Consider the following 15218-nt stretch of genomic DNA (forward strand, 5'->3'; position numbering starts at 1 on the left):
ATATCAATTTGTCTGCTTATAGGGTCTGATGCCTACATTATCCTTGGGCTGTACATTTGTTTTCATAATGTAACAAATGCCCCCATGTTTTTGCTTCATCTCATGTGTTGCATGGCTGTGGCAGAAACCTTTCTTGTGTCTTGATACTGTCTGTATTATACTAATATCACAGTCAATGATTGCTCACAGTCTGTAGTCCTCAAGATAGTTGTTTGGTCACAGGACATGTATGTCATTCTTGATGTCTGTGACTTAAATAATGGACAGGAAAGGGTCTAGCAGACAGCCATGATGTACAGACTTGATCACAGGACCTGGCATATAGGTCACTTCATACATTTCAATATATTTAGATGCTATGTATGCGATCCAGTGGTCTACCCACTTGGTGATATAGGTATTTATGGCCACATCTGACAGTGCTGAATGAATAACTCAGTGTGGATTTGTGTCAAATACCTTAGCCTGGTTAAGTTCTGCAGGATGATAGTGTTGTCATCATGCATGCCCCTGATGACCCCTTGAGCACCTCTAACAGATGTAACAGACATGGATGTAGCCTTAACAACTCACACATCTCTGTTGCACACAGCAAGGAAATTACTAGTGTCTATTTAGAAAAGGTCCATTCTGACATGTTGGTCTACCTCACAGATGAGGAGAGTTAGGATGTATCTATACATGCATGCATCTGGTGCTGCCCCCCCCCCCCCAAATCAGACTGATGCATATTGATGTATACCCTTCTACTGGAACATACTCCATGTGGAGGGAGTGGTGAAGTGTGTACTAAACTGTGACAGGTAGGTGTATGTTCTGAGTCACGTTATAGTTGATCTGTGATGTTGTCATAGCCCATTGATTCTGTGTGATCTGTCTGGATGAAGGTATGACAGTGCATACCGCCTATCTTGATCTGGCCTTGGGTTTGGATACAATCCCCCACTGAAGTGTCATTGAGAAACTCTCCAAGCTGGGGATTAACCCTTACATCACTAAATGGTTAACCAATTGTCTTACCAACAGAACACATACTGTAAAAGTTGGTGAATCAACCTTTACCAGTAGAGCTGTCTCCACTGGCATATCCCAAGGATCTGCCCTTGGCCCTTTGCTGTTTGGAATCTATATCTCAACAGTTCAGGCTAAAATATATGGCTTTTGGCTTACCATGTCTTCTGATTCTTGCATATTGGGTGCAATCATTGAGTCCACCAATGATGATAACATACTACAGAAGGAGCTAACACAGACAAATGACTGGTGACAAAGCCACACGGCCTACAGATAAACACAAAAATGTGTAATTATTTTGAACTTCTACAAAGTGGAATTCCCCAGTAATTACAGCATTGATAACACCCCCCTATGCTGAAACGCTGTGGTGCAAGACCTGGGGACACACATATATAACAATCTGAACTTTGACCACCAAGTGTCCACAGTGGTATGGAAAGGCTATGTTGTGCACTTCATAAGTCAGGCCATTGTATCCAGATCTGAGGATGATATAACAGTACTGTATTCGAACCTCATCAGAACTCTAATAAAGTATAATGCTCCCTTTTGCATGTACCTCACCAGACACCTGCAGCAGTGGGCAAGACCACATGGGTTTCTTACCAGGAAAATACAGGGCCTACAAACCATGCCATGACATCTGTGGATAGACTGAGAGCCCTGTCACTGTAATCTGTATTGTATAGGATGAGGTGACATGCCAGGCCTAAAGGCCAGTCTCTGACCCTGCCCTGATAGGAATACTATACATCTGCAAGTCAGCTGTAGCTGATGACATCAGCAGAGTCTGCTGAGGAGAAAATGGTAATAGCAGTGTCCCACATGCTGTTGTAAAATGCCCTTTCTAATGTCAAGCAAGTGCATGAATACACATGCACCTCCCAGCTAACTGCAGTGAGAACCCCTACCTATCTAAGGAGACCGACTAGAAAACTCCACAGCTCAAGTCTGAATTGGAGAGTGTCAGACATCAGTTTATAGGTGATGACATCAGTAGTGTCTGGTGAGGAGAAAATGGTAATAGCAGTATCCCACATGCTGGTGTAAAATACTCTCTGTAGTGTCAAGCAAGTGCACACACACACACACACACACACACACACACACACACACACACACACACACACACACACACACACACACACACACACACACACACACACACACACTTGACTGGAGTGAGAACAGGACCCCTACTATTCTAAGTACACAGAGTAGAGAACTCCACATCTGAAGTCTGACTTGAAGAGTATCAGACAACCATAAATAAGTGATGACATTAGCAGTGTCTGGTGAGGAGAAAATGACAGTAGCAATGTCCCACATACTGGTGTAAAATTTTCTTACTAATGTCAGGCAAGTGCACAAAAACAAACACACCTCGCAGGTGAATGCAGGGAGAACAGAATACCTACTTATCTGTGTACACTGAAAAGAGAACTCTGTATTTAAGGCAAGCACCACTGCTCAAGTCTAACTTGGATTGTGTCAGACAACAGTTTATAGGTGATGACATCAGCAGTGTCTGGTGAGGAGAAATATTAATAGCAGTGTCCTGCAAGCTGGTGTAAAATGCTCTCTCTAATATCAAACAAGTGCACAAACACACCTCCCAGTTGACTGTAGTGAGAACACCTACCTGTCTAAGTACACAAACTAGAGACTCAGTACTTTACTCAAGCTCCATGGCAAAAGTCTGAGTTTTACAAGGTTGCAGGACAACTTATAGTGGATGACATTAACACTGGATGTTGCAGAGAAAATGTTGGGAGGCCAGCATAAAATGGATGTGTAAGCATGTGGAAGTGTCAAAATATTGGCAATCCAATGGATTGAAGTGGTAACTGCTGGATACCCACTTATACTTCACTGACTAGATAGAGACACACACACACACACACACACACACACACACACACACACACACACACACACACACACACACACACACACACACACACACACACACACACACACACACACACACACACACACACACACACACACACACACACACACACACACACACACACTGTCCTCCCAGTTAACTGCAATGAGAACAGAACTATTGCCTATCTATGTAGACAGACTAGAGAACTCAGTACTTTATGCAAGTGCCCTTGGACAAGCATGACATTTACAAGGCTTCAGGACAACTTGTGGATGACATCAGCACTGGATATTGGAGAGAAGATGTTGGGAGGCCTGCATGAAATGGATGTGTAGGCATGTTCAGCTGTCAAGATATTTCAAGTTCTACATGTTACCAGATTGATGAGTGTGCAATGTGTAGTATTTGGTGGTTGTGTTCAATGTGAATGTATGCTTTAAGAGACAGCTTTACAAACTATATGTAAACAGGTGTCAACATTACTACAAGTATTGGAAAATCATAATGTGTATTGTCACTCTAAAGATGTGCATGGTATATAACACATTTGTTAATTTATGTAGTGTAGTTGATATATTTGTGAGCATGTACTGAGAGACTAGGGTTGCAGTGCATGCGGGGAGGTAACAGATGGCTGCATTGTAAATATGTGACATTGTCTGAGATAGGGCCTCCATTTGTTTTCTGTTTCTACATATAGTTTCATGTCATGAACACTAAATGGACTGTAAACAAAAGTAATAGATGTTATTGTCCACTTTGCATAGGTCACTGCTGGACAGTGGGTTTGTGCTGTGGTTGACAAAGTCTTTGTGCATGTGAGATTCACATTTCTACCTCTTTCCATGTTTGTACATAGTTAAGCAGTGTGCAAACTTGAGCCTCAATGCTATAATTCTAAGAGTTGTCAGTATTGAGGGTATTGAAGACACCTGCTGCTTAGCTGACCTGTGGCGGCAGGTGTAAATGCATTGACATTTTTTTTAGCCCAGATGATATAGGGTTTGAATCCAGGTGTATGTAATACTTTTACATAAATAGTGATAATGCAAGAAATACATTTTTTTACTACATTCACCATGTATTACTGTGTGCTGATGTATTGCAGTGTGTTTAAGTGGCATTGTGCAGAGTTCCATTGAAGAACTGTTCAGTGTTGTTTGGCATTGGTGCACAATGACAAACTCCACACAGATATATAGGGCAAAAAGTGAAGGTGTCCATTTTTTGGTACTTATGTGTGTTATGTGTGATTCTATTTTTTGGCCAGATTATATGTATTAAAACGGGGTAGATGAAAAGTGGTGAAATGGGAAGCAAGTAGGGGAAAGAACAAAGGGAAAGCAATATAGGAATGTGCAGGAGGGAGGTAGGAAATAACCACAGATATCCATTTCTTCAACAATGTAAACTGAAAATATGTACAGAATATTAGCTGAATTTGGACTGTTACCTCCACAAAGAAGGGGCGACATCAATGTAATCATGTTGTATCTTCAATTGGACCAAATCAAGTGTGTCAAGATGTCATGTGTGCAAAATGGAGAGCTGTGTATGGGACAATATTTTTTTGTGGGACAGGTGACCATTTTTTTTTACTTCAGTAAGAGAGGAATGCTCTGTAAGGGACGTTGGTATTTCTGGGTCAGCTAAGTTGGGTAAGTAAGGAAGCAAATGCAAACACACAGGACAAACAAGACAAGACACAGAGATGGTTAGGGAGACAAAGGGTTGGGGGACACCATGATTGGAGTGGAGGAGTGGAGAACGTAAGCTCATGCCCATCAAACATGGGGACAGTGAGAATCTAGTCATCACCCACAGGACTGTCATCATTGTCCCCTTACTCTGTTGGCTGCTGGACTGCTTAACATCTTCTCCTCCTAAGGACAATGAGGGAGAGCAGCCTCCTGGAATCTCCTGGCTGGTGATGAAATCCCCACCTCTGCCAGTACTCCCAGAGGGTACCACAGTACCAGCTGCCAGGTTAGTGTTACCTGAGGGCACAGGTAGTGCAGGGGCAGCAGAGGCAGTACTGGCAGGTTGGGTCTCAGATGTGCTGGGTGGGGTCCCCTACAGATGATCAAAATTTCAAAAAGTCGACTTTCATATAGCCGAGACTATATGATCGACTTTTGGAATGTTGAACATTCAGAAAGTACATCTCCGTATAGTGCGGAAAGGGAAGATTTCCATTTTCCACATTGTAGTGTGATCTCGGAGTTGGTATATTTAAATTGCAGGGGGTGTGGGGGGGTGCAGCATGGCTTGCCTCCCTGCTAGCAATGTGTAGGTAAGTTTTTGCTTTGTGTTTTTTTAAAACTATGTTAAAAATTCCAAATGTCGATCATATGGTCAAGGCTATATGAAAGTCGTCTTTTTGGGATTTCGATCATGTATAGTAGACCTGCTGGGTGTTGGTGCTGGAGCTGGTGGAGCAGGATCAGTGTGACCCACTGGAGTTGGTCTCCCTTAATGTGTTGAGAAGCAGTGATTTGTTACAGATGGATGACAGAGACATTTTGATGACACATAATAGAAAATGTATTTATTTTTATATATTTAACATTTGTTTACTGAGAAAGTCTGACTGGGTCAGAGCCCGTTTTTAGTGAAGGCCTGGGGAGAAACACACCAGATTCATGTCTTTGGAATGAAAATGTGAAAATAAAAAAAAGAGATAAAGGTTGGGGTAAGAGGAAAAAAAAAGATAAAATTAATAGCATCATATGTGACATACAATGCATTATCGCAGTTATACAACTGTTTTATCTGAAGTATTACATTTAGGTATATGTCCTAATAACTACTAGCTATAATTACAGATTCCTTAAAGTAATCCTTGCAATGCACATATATTGCACATATGCTTGGTCCAATTCTACAGATTATAGTTTACAGCAGGACATTTATGCCACTTGTATAGATTTTAATTGAAGTAATATTATTAAAGAATTGCAGTATTGTATTGTTGTTACTAGTGGTATTTGAACCCACAACCTCTGACTACAGTCTTACACTTGACTCCTAAAGTTGGTTTGTGCTACTGACTTATGTATGCATACTTGCTTTTATAGTTAGGATATGCGTGCTTACTTTTGCTACTACTGTATAGAAACTTTTTTCTTTAACTTTTAAAGTTATAACAATACTTCTCTTGTGCTTCATACATACCACTTGCTTCCCTCAGTCTCTCCAGATGATCAGCATGAGCCTGCCTATTCACCACACTTTCAGGATTAACTGTGGAAAGAAGAAAAAGAAAAGAAGTGTATTATGCATACCTGCCTATATTTTCCTTTATATGTATTATAAATTCTTTTTATAGGATCATAGGAAGTTACTAGGGTAATGGCCCTAGGGCCCTTACAAACCTAGCCAAGTTCTTCCCTTGTTTCCACGATCATTGCCCATTGTCCCTGTCCAACAGAGACACAGGTGGAATCCCCAGGGTGAATTTACTGTTACCCATCCAATCGTCCAGATTGCACTTGAATAGGGCCAAAGAGGTGCTCTGCTTGACATGAATTGGAAGTCTTTTCCTCAGGTGTGGTAAACTTAAGGAGACAAATCTGTCCCTTCCTCTGGTTTTATTAATGATGCATACCAGGTTAAGGCCTTTAGAGTGAGTAACCCATGAATCATTGGACTTACGGATATGCAGCATTTCCAATAAAGCAGTCAGAGCTTGCATTATATGCAAGGCAGAGATCACCTCTGAGTAGTCTGTACGAAATGGAGTAAAGTGACAATGATTTCAGATGACCCACATAAGACAGATGCTGAATACCTTGAACTCTCCTTGTGAGGGACTTTTGTGGTCTCTCCCGTTGCTGCATGTGCCTGGAAAGGTACATACCAAAAAGGGTGTTGCACTCAGTTACTGGTCTGATGAAGGAAGAGTACAGGGAGGTTATAACTTCTTTTTTTTTTGAGGGAATGCCCTTACTTATGAGATGAGCAATATAGAATGCCCTTCTTATCACTGTGGAGACATTGTGATCAAAGGTAGTGTTGCTGTCAACCTATGTACCCAGGTCTCTCACCACTGAGTGCATGCTTAGGGTGTTTCTATTGATGTGGTAGTTAGCAGGAACTTCAGTCTTTCTGAAAGGGATGATGATATATTTTTTTGCATTGAGTTAAAGGTCATGACTTTGGCACCAATCATTTGTTTGCATAAAACCTTCTTGTAGGATGTTGACATCATTTGGGGATTCTATGACCGTTCCCAGTTTGCGGTTATCAGCAAACTTTGTCAGCCACATAACTTTAGTTTTTGCTTGTAGTTCAGAGAAATAGATTCTGAGCAGTAGAGGTCCCAGGACTGATCTCTGTGAAACACCGCTAGTTACAAGTCTATTACTGGACATAGTTTCCCTTATTTTGACTGTATGGATTCTATTGGTGAGCCAGTTACTGACCCACCTAACAATATAAGGGTTGATATCTAGCTGGGTGAGTTTGTCAGTAATGCCTGAGTGGGGATAATGTCAAAAACCTTGGCCAAGTCCAGGTAGGATATATGCACAGGTTTCCTCTTGTCCAGGGCTCTTGTGACTGTCTCAAAGAAGTCCACCAGTTTTAACAGGCATGATCTCTCTTTGACAAACCTAAACTGAGTAAGGTCAAGTGTTTGGAGATTACCTGTATCTTTGTTGATAAGATCAGTGATGATTCACTCCATGGCCTTGCAGATAAGGTGAGTCAGGTTAATAGTACTATAGTTCTTGGGGTCAATGCCAACCCTTGCACAAGGGGATACTGGTGGCCATTTTCCATTCAGCTGGGATGAATCTAGTACTCAGAGTATGACTGAAAAGAGTACCCAGTGGTGTTGCTAATTCTCATTGGAGCCCATGTAGAATGCAGCCTGGGATGTTATCAGGTCCCTTAGATGCTGTAGCTTTGGATTTAGAGAGGGCATTTATGACCTGCTCTCTAGAGATACAAGGTGGGCAATATGTGGAAGGAATGTCATGGGGTATGTGTGGTGGGGACAGAGGAGTGAAGTTTTCACAGAACCTGTTAGCTAACAGGTTTGCTATGTCCACAGGCTCAGTGTGTGTGGTATCATTAACTACCAGTTTGGTGCAAATCTGGGTCTTACCTTTTAGGCTACGGATGTAACTAAAGAACACCTTATGGTTGTCCTTAGTTGAGGACGCTAATTTGGATTCATAGTTTGCTTTGGAGGACTTCACAAGAAGTCTTATTTGCTTGTTTAAGGTGAGGAAGGTGTGGAAGGAGTATTTCCAATTTAGGGCACACTCCCTCTTAATTTTGGACAACGAATTATTCCTTTTATTGTAAAGTCTGTAATGGCAGTTGTCCACTGGGCAGGTTGGTTCTTCCCATCAGGTATGGCCGCATCAGTGCAGTTATACAGGTGTTTGTAAAAATCGGTGGTGTAGGACTGAGCATAGTTGCCACTTCTGTCTGAGGGGGGAGGTGCAATGAAGCTATTTATGCCATCCCTTACAAGGATATAATCTGCTCTGGAGAAGTTTTTTTTAGTTTAGTTGCTGCTGGGGGGGGGGGGTCTGGTGTGATAGTTACTTTGAATGACACTGATTTATGGTCAGATCTGACAAGAGAAGGCCTCACAGTGGGAGTGCTACAGTGCCCCCCCCCCATATTAGTAAGCACCAAATCCAAGATGTTGTCACTCCTAGTTGGGATGTCTACCAGCTGGTCCATGGCATTGGAGTTAATGAACTCAAGGAATCTTTGGGCAAGTGAGTTTGAGCATGAATAATTTATCCAGTCAATGGATGGGTAATTAAAATCACCTAGAACCATGGTATTCAGATGTCTCTTGATGAATTCCAGTAGATCCAAGTAGGCAGAGTGTCTTGATTCATGGAGGAGGTCATGTAGCTGGCAATGACTTGAATAGGTGTCTAACTAACAGTTGGTTGCACCTGTAGTGTCTCCATCGAATCATACTGTTTAACCAATCTGGAGGCGTATTTATCTTTAGTGAATATTGATACACCTCCTCCTTTAGTTTGCACCTTTCCCTCATGGTCTAAATGTGTGGTAGGAGGTGTAGCCTGGTATGGCTGGGGTGTTCTCTGCTGCCTTCAACCAGGTCTCCATGACTGAATAGATATCAGCATCTTCCAAGGTGAGGACTGCTTCCAGTGAGTGCAGTTTCTTGTAAGACTTCTATCATTTAGCAGCATAACCTTCAGGTTTTTTTTTGATGAAATTTTTATGTCAGGAATTTTGTCCTTGTGATATTGTCTAAGAAAGGAACTATCAGTGTGGCAAGAGCCTTTGCCAGTAGCTGAAATCCCAGGGGTGATAGATGAAGACCATCTCTGGCAAAGCATAGCGGTCTCTCGATCATGTCATCTCCATCTGACAGAAACTGTATCCCCTTAGAATGATACCAGAAACTAAGCCAATTATTGAAGTCAGTGATTTTCTGTTTTTATTGTGATATCATCCTAGCTGAGGGTAATTGCTGCTCCAAGCTAGGGAACATATCTGCCTGTGACACATAATCAGAGAGCTCAACTATGTCTCTCTTCATGTAATCCAGGGAAGTACATCTCAAGTTATTCACACCAACATGACTGTGAGTTTTTCCTTGCTCAGCCTGGTGAGGAGGATGTCTGTGTGTTTCCCTATAGAGTCTCCTATGACTGAAATATCTGGAGTGGATGTGCATTGCCTTATGGGCTTTGATGATAAGACACTTGTGCTTGTGTCATTATGTGTATTGTGTGTTTTGGTTTTCCTGGTTTAGTATGTATGTGTTTTGGAGGTCTCTGGTGTTTAGGAAAATTTTTGGTAAGTACCTATTCATGTGTTGGTCTATGTGTATGCTGTGTGTCATAAGTAGGAGTTGTAGTTGAGCTGACAACCCGCTCTGTATTGCTATCTATTGTGTGAGACAGCTGTGGTTCCAGATTTATAATGCATGTGCATCTCTCAGAAATGGTACAGGAATGATTTAGAAGTTTCACAACTGTGAGATGTTGGTTTGAAATGTATCCAGCCAGGTCATTGAAGTGGTGCCTACACTGGTGAGATGCCAGTCACACTGAATACAGCCTTGGCCAGACTATTCCAAGCCCCAGACTTGTACCTGGAGCCTGTAGAACTCTTTGGTTGTGGAGCTTTCCCAGGAGTCCATTAAAAATTCTGGACTCTTGAACACCCCACCTCTGCTCCCTAAATTGGGCACCATCTCCTCTAACGCCAGACATGTCTAATCCCCAAAGTGGAGCAATAGCAAATAATGATGTCTTGCCAATTGCTGTTATCGCATTTACTGATAGTGTGCAAACCAAAGCAATGATGCCAATCTTGTTTGTGCTATGTTAAGCTGAGAACAACAGTGACAAGCAGGGAAGAAAGCATTTTTTGAAATTGGCAGGTTAATCTGACACTTAGGTGATTTAACTTTCCTGACATGCACTGGGGGCATGAATGTCCTGACCTGACACGTTTGTTTGGCTTTTTACACTGCTAAAATTGATTTTTACAGTGTGGGATCCAAACCTATGCGTAAGGGACAAAACGTTTTCTTCTACAGCTGTGATTTGTCATCTTTGCTACAGAAGAAGTGCTTGTCCAACATAGTCATGATTCACTCATGTATATACAGATGACAGACTGAGGTGTTAATCATGTATGTGTGTAACCTGACAAGGACCTTGTATATAGATACATTTGTGTATGTATCTTATTTAAGTGTGGAAGCCATCCAAGTCCAGATAGCAGAATTATACTTACAGAAACATAGTAGACAGTATGCCCTTAGTCATACATCTGAACATTAAAAAAACAGTAAGGGTGTCTTACCCTTCAGACATATGATTCATATCAGCACCACTATTTATAATTATGTATAAAGTGTTAGAAGTGATATTAAATATAACATGAAATGGAACAAAAGTAAAAAATGTCTGGAATTTCCTGTGTTAGAACCCAGGACCATGTGCACGGCAGCCCTATACTTATACCTGTTACCACAGGAATGTTGAAATAACACATGTATATTGTCCTGTTCATTGCTAGAAACTGGACTGTCACAATAGTACAGATATGTTGCACTTCTGGTATTTCTATAAGTTCCCTTTTAAGACTAAAAGCATTAATGAGATAATTTTTAGCCTATGTGTTTTAACATTGATTTCAGTAATTCTTATTCATGTAGTTATTAATTGTTCTGCATTTTGTACATAAAGGTAGTATTTAGGTCCAGTTTTTTATACATTTTAACATTTAACATGTAATATTTAATATTTATTACTTATATACATACCCTTATATTTAAAATGATTATTTAATTATATTTATGATATTTTAATGTGCTTGCTGTTTAATGTTATTCTAATGTATATTGTTTTTACATGCTATTTAATGTATATGATGCATGTCTTTAAAGGGGGAGTGGTTATTTGGTGATTTTGCGCATGTGATTGCCTTGCTTATGCTTTAAATATGTCTAATTAATTTAATGAGATTGTCTGATGAAGTTCTGTGTTTCAGGACGAAAGCACTTACCAGCTTTGAAGAGTGTTTTTGCTGAATGAAACTATTTGTGCTTATGGAACACTTGGCTCGTTTTATTGAGAATGGAAAAGGGTATATCAGAGCTTTCCTCTATCCTCGGTTGCATTGTGTGTTTTTGCAACAGGTTTTATCTTACTTCTGGTATTACAACCCAGGACCATATGTATTACAGAGCTACACTTATACCTGCTGCCACAGAAATGTTTATATAACAATTGCATAATTACCTATTCATTCTTAAATTCTGTGTGTTAACCACCACACAACTCCACTTAGCATGTTTGAGCTGTGTCTAACAGGATTAATCGAATGTATCAATTTTAAATTGTTGACTGTCTGCATCCTGTCTGCAGGTGTTCGATAGCTGCAGGTATTGGGAATGCTTGATAACCACCTCGCAACATTGCTTAGTGGTGTTGTATAATGGAAAGCAAAAAATGCAACAATGTATCTTTTTTGGCCTTTACATTGGCTATTTCCTGTCTGCAGGTGTTCTGTCTGCTATCTGTATAGGACACTAATCCAGGTTTGCACACTGCTAAGCTTAGCACAAATGAAATAAACACAGGTAAACCTGACATTCATTGTGTTCTGCTGTTTCCCTTGTTTGCACTAAGCCATGCACTACACAGACACTGGCATTAAACAAAAAGGAAATTCAGGTGAAATGAAGAAAATAAATGTATTAAATAAACAACAATACAGAATGGATGTTGGTACATATCAAATATTTATACACAGGTCTGGATTTGAACTCTCACTCCAATGAACATTCAAATCACAGTAAAAATGTCTTATAACTCTTTGCCACACAAACACCGTTGCAGCAGACAGCTAAAATCATTATACATACAACCAACTGCAACATTATCCACAGTATTAATAAAACATATGACAGTTGTTTGCATATATATTAATTTCAGAAGTAATGCATTAAAGAATCACACAGCCATTTATAATTATCACTTGCATAAATGTAGCTCTGTCTTATCTGCCTGTGTTTGCTGTTCATTCTTGTCTTATCTGACCTGTAATCTGAGACATGCAGTTATAAGGCATTCAGTATCATTGTCATTACAATGTGTGAAGATATTAAATGGCAATAATATATAGTTTCAAGAAATGAGGGGGAGGTTGGATGTTACTGAACAGAAACTGAGAAATGTGTGCTGCTTACTTACATTTAAAACCTTGTTACAATAATTTCTATACTTTGTAAGTCTAACCTGGCTGACACACACACTGGAGGTAGGGGAGTCTGAATTGCTGTTATGTTTTCCTTCTCCCTACCAGTAATCATTCACAATTGCAATCCATTAGCAACAGACACTGAGGGAGTACCTGCACTATTTTTACAACCGATACACAGAGCCAAGTATTTGGGATTCAGCAATTATAAAGAGTTCACACATCATTTGCATCTTCACTGTACTTACAGCCCTGAATCTACACTATAAAAAGGAACAGTGTAGCTAGGGAACCTGAAGGTGAGGAGACTTGTTTATATGGATACCACACAAAAATATATGACTTTGGGATTTATCTGCACAGAAAACTACTGATCTTGATAATGTATGCTTGTATTTTTCAGCTATATACTGGATATGCTGAAATGTAAGAAAAAATATTTTTTTAAATATATATATATATATATATATATATATATATATATATATATATATACATACATTAACAGATGTCACTTTTATCTGTATACATTTCTTAGAAGAGTACTGATGGCATATGCATTTTTGTTAGGGAATTTTACTTTCTTAGATGCACAGTTGTATTAACTATAATGACAAATGCTAATGTTACAAATGTTTTTCTCTTTACACTCTTCTGTTATTTCCATGAAATGCAAATGTCCTATCTTGTCAATGACACAGGGTTGTTTGCCTTCTAGGATGGACCATGCACACCTCTAAGGGAGTGCTGGACACAGGTAGACATGAATAGCAATTGCATAAAATGGAATGTTCTGTGTTGAATGTGTACACGTTTCAGGGACAGTTTATTTGATAGCACTTTTAGCATTTCACTGATGGTTTGTTAGCAAAATATGTCATTTGCCTTTTGTTTTTGGGATGGCGGAGCCAAGCTGCATTTTTATCTTAGCACAAATAAGATTTGCTATTGTTACTCTCCTTGTTTGGATCCAGCCTTGCTATGTATGTGATTGTAATATGTTACAACTAGACAATTATTTTTTTTTTATATTTGAATATCTTTTTTTCCATCTTTATTACATTTTCACATATGACAAAGGCAATCTTACATTTATATAAATGAAAAACATACAAAATGGTATCACTTTAGTTGTAAACAGTTTACATCACAGACACCACTAAAAGAACTGTAGTTGTGAACATTATAAATCACTTATAAACCTAGTTATTGTCAGTCAAGCATATTACTCATTCCTGCTCTGCCTATACTTTTCCCACAATTCCCATTTTTTCTATGTAGTTTGCTCCTTCCCTTTTCTAAAAAACCTAATTCCAGTTGTTTTATCTCTGTTATTATATTCACTACTTCAAGTAAAGTTGTTCTAGACTTTGATTTCCATTTTCTAGTAATTGCTTTTTTGGCGGCTACTATAATTAGACTCAGCAAGGCTTTACTATGTCTAGGCAGTTCCGATTCTGTAGCATAATTAAAAAAATCATCTCCCTAGTCAGTGCAATCTGCCCTAGCATCTCTGACAGAGCGGCCTGCAGGGAATCCCAAAAGTCTGCCAGCTCATCACACCTCCCAAAAATATGTTCCCAGCTACTTCTTTCTTGCCCATCACACCTCCATCATTTGCTATCCACCTGAGGAAAAATTATTTGGCGTCTACTTGGGATATAAAAATACCTATGTAAACATTTCCAGGCAAAGATCCTAAATCTTATAAACTTTGTTGCATATTTGGGAGATATACATATATCCCCCATTGTCTGTTTGTGAATTGCTTATCCAATCTCTCTTCCCAGTCCTTTCTAAGTTCCTCTGATTGATTCTTGTAATTATCATGCAGTATTTTATATGCTTTACTAATTATTCATTTTTTAATGGCAGCTTCTGTTCTGCATTCTATTAAAAACTCTACCAGTACTGGTCTTTCATTTAGGAGCCCCCTATTTATTTCCCTTTGCCTATACTCTGATATCAATCCTTGATAGGGAAGGCAATCTCTAACCTGCAGTCCAAATACATTTTTGGCCTCTTCCCATTCTATTACCTTTCCCTTTCTAGTTACTTGCTCCCAATACCTTGGTTCCTTTGCCAATTTTCTCCAATAAATTCCATCCCCCTCTTGCCTATTATTTGTATCCCTGACTACAGTCAACCCTATTGGCAAAGTCTCTCTTCTCCATTCTTGTACTGGTTTGGTTATTAGAATACTCCCTGCTATTTTATGAATATAATACTCTTTATGATTTTGGTTGTTCTCCTTAAGAGTCTGCATCCAAAATTCTAAGGTCTTCTTATTTCTTGAGCTTCCTCCCTGTGCCATCATCATCCCTTTCCACCTCAAATTATAGTTTTCTGCCTGTGCTATGTATAACAGCCTTAACTGTTTTGTTCTAAAATACCCCTTCAAATTAGGTAATCCAAGTCAACCTTGTTCTATTGGTAAAATCAGCTTATCCTACTTGACTCTTGCTGTCTTCCCTTCCCAGATAAAATCCTTCAACTTTTTTTTAATTGCTATCTGCAATTTCTCCTCTGGTTGATAAAAATATGCCTGACCTGTGTATAAGACTAAAGGGACTAAATTATTTTAATG

This window comes from Protopterus annectens, chromosome 12.part0 (genome assembly GCF_019279795.1).
Source record: "Protopterus annectens isolate FY-2018-M chromosome 12.part0, PAN1.0, whole genome shotgun sequence".
Lineage (NCBI taxonomy): Eukaryota > Metazoa > Chordata > Ceratodontiformes > Protopteridae > Protopterus > Protopterus annectens.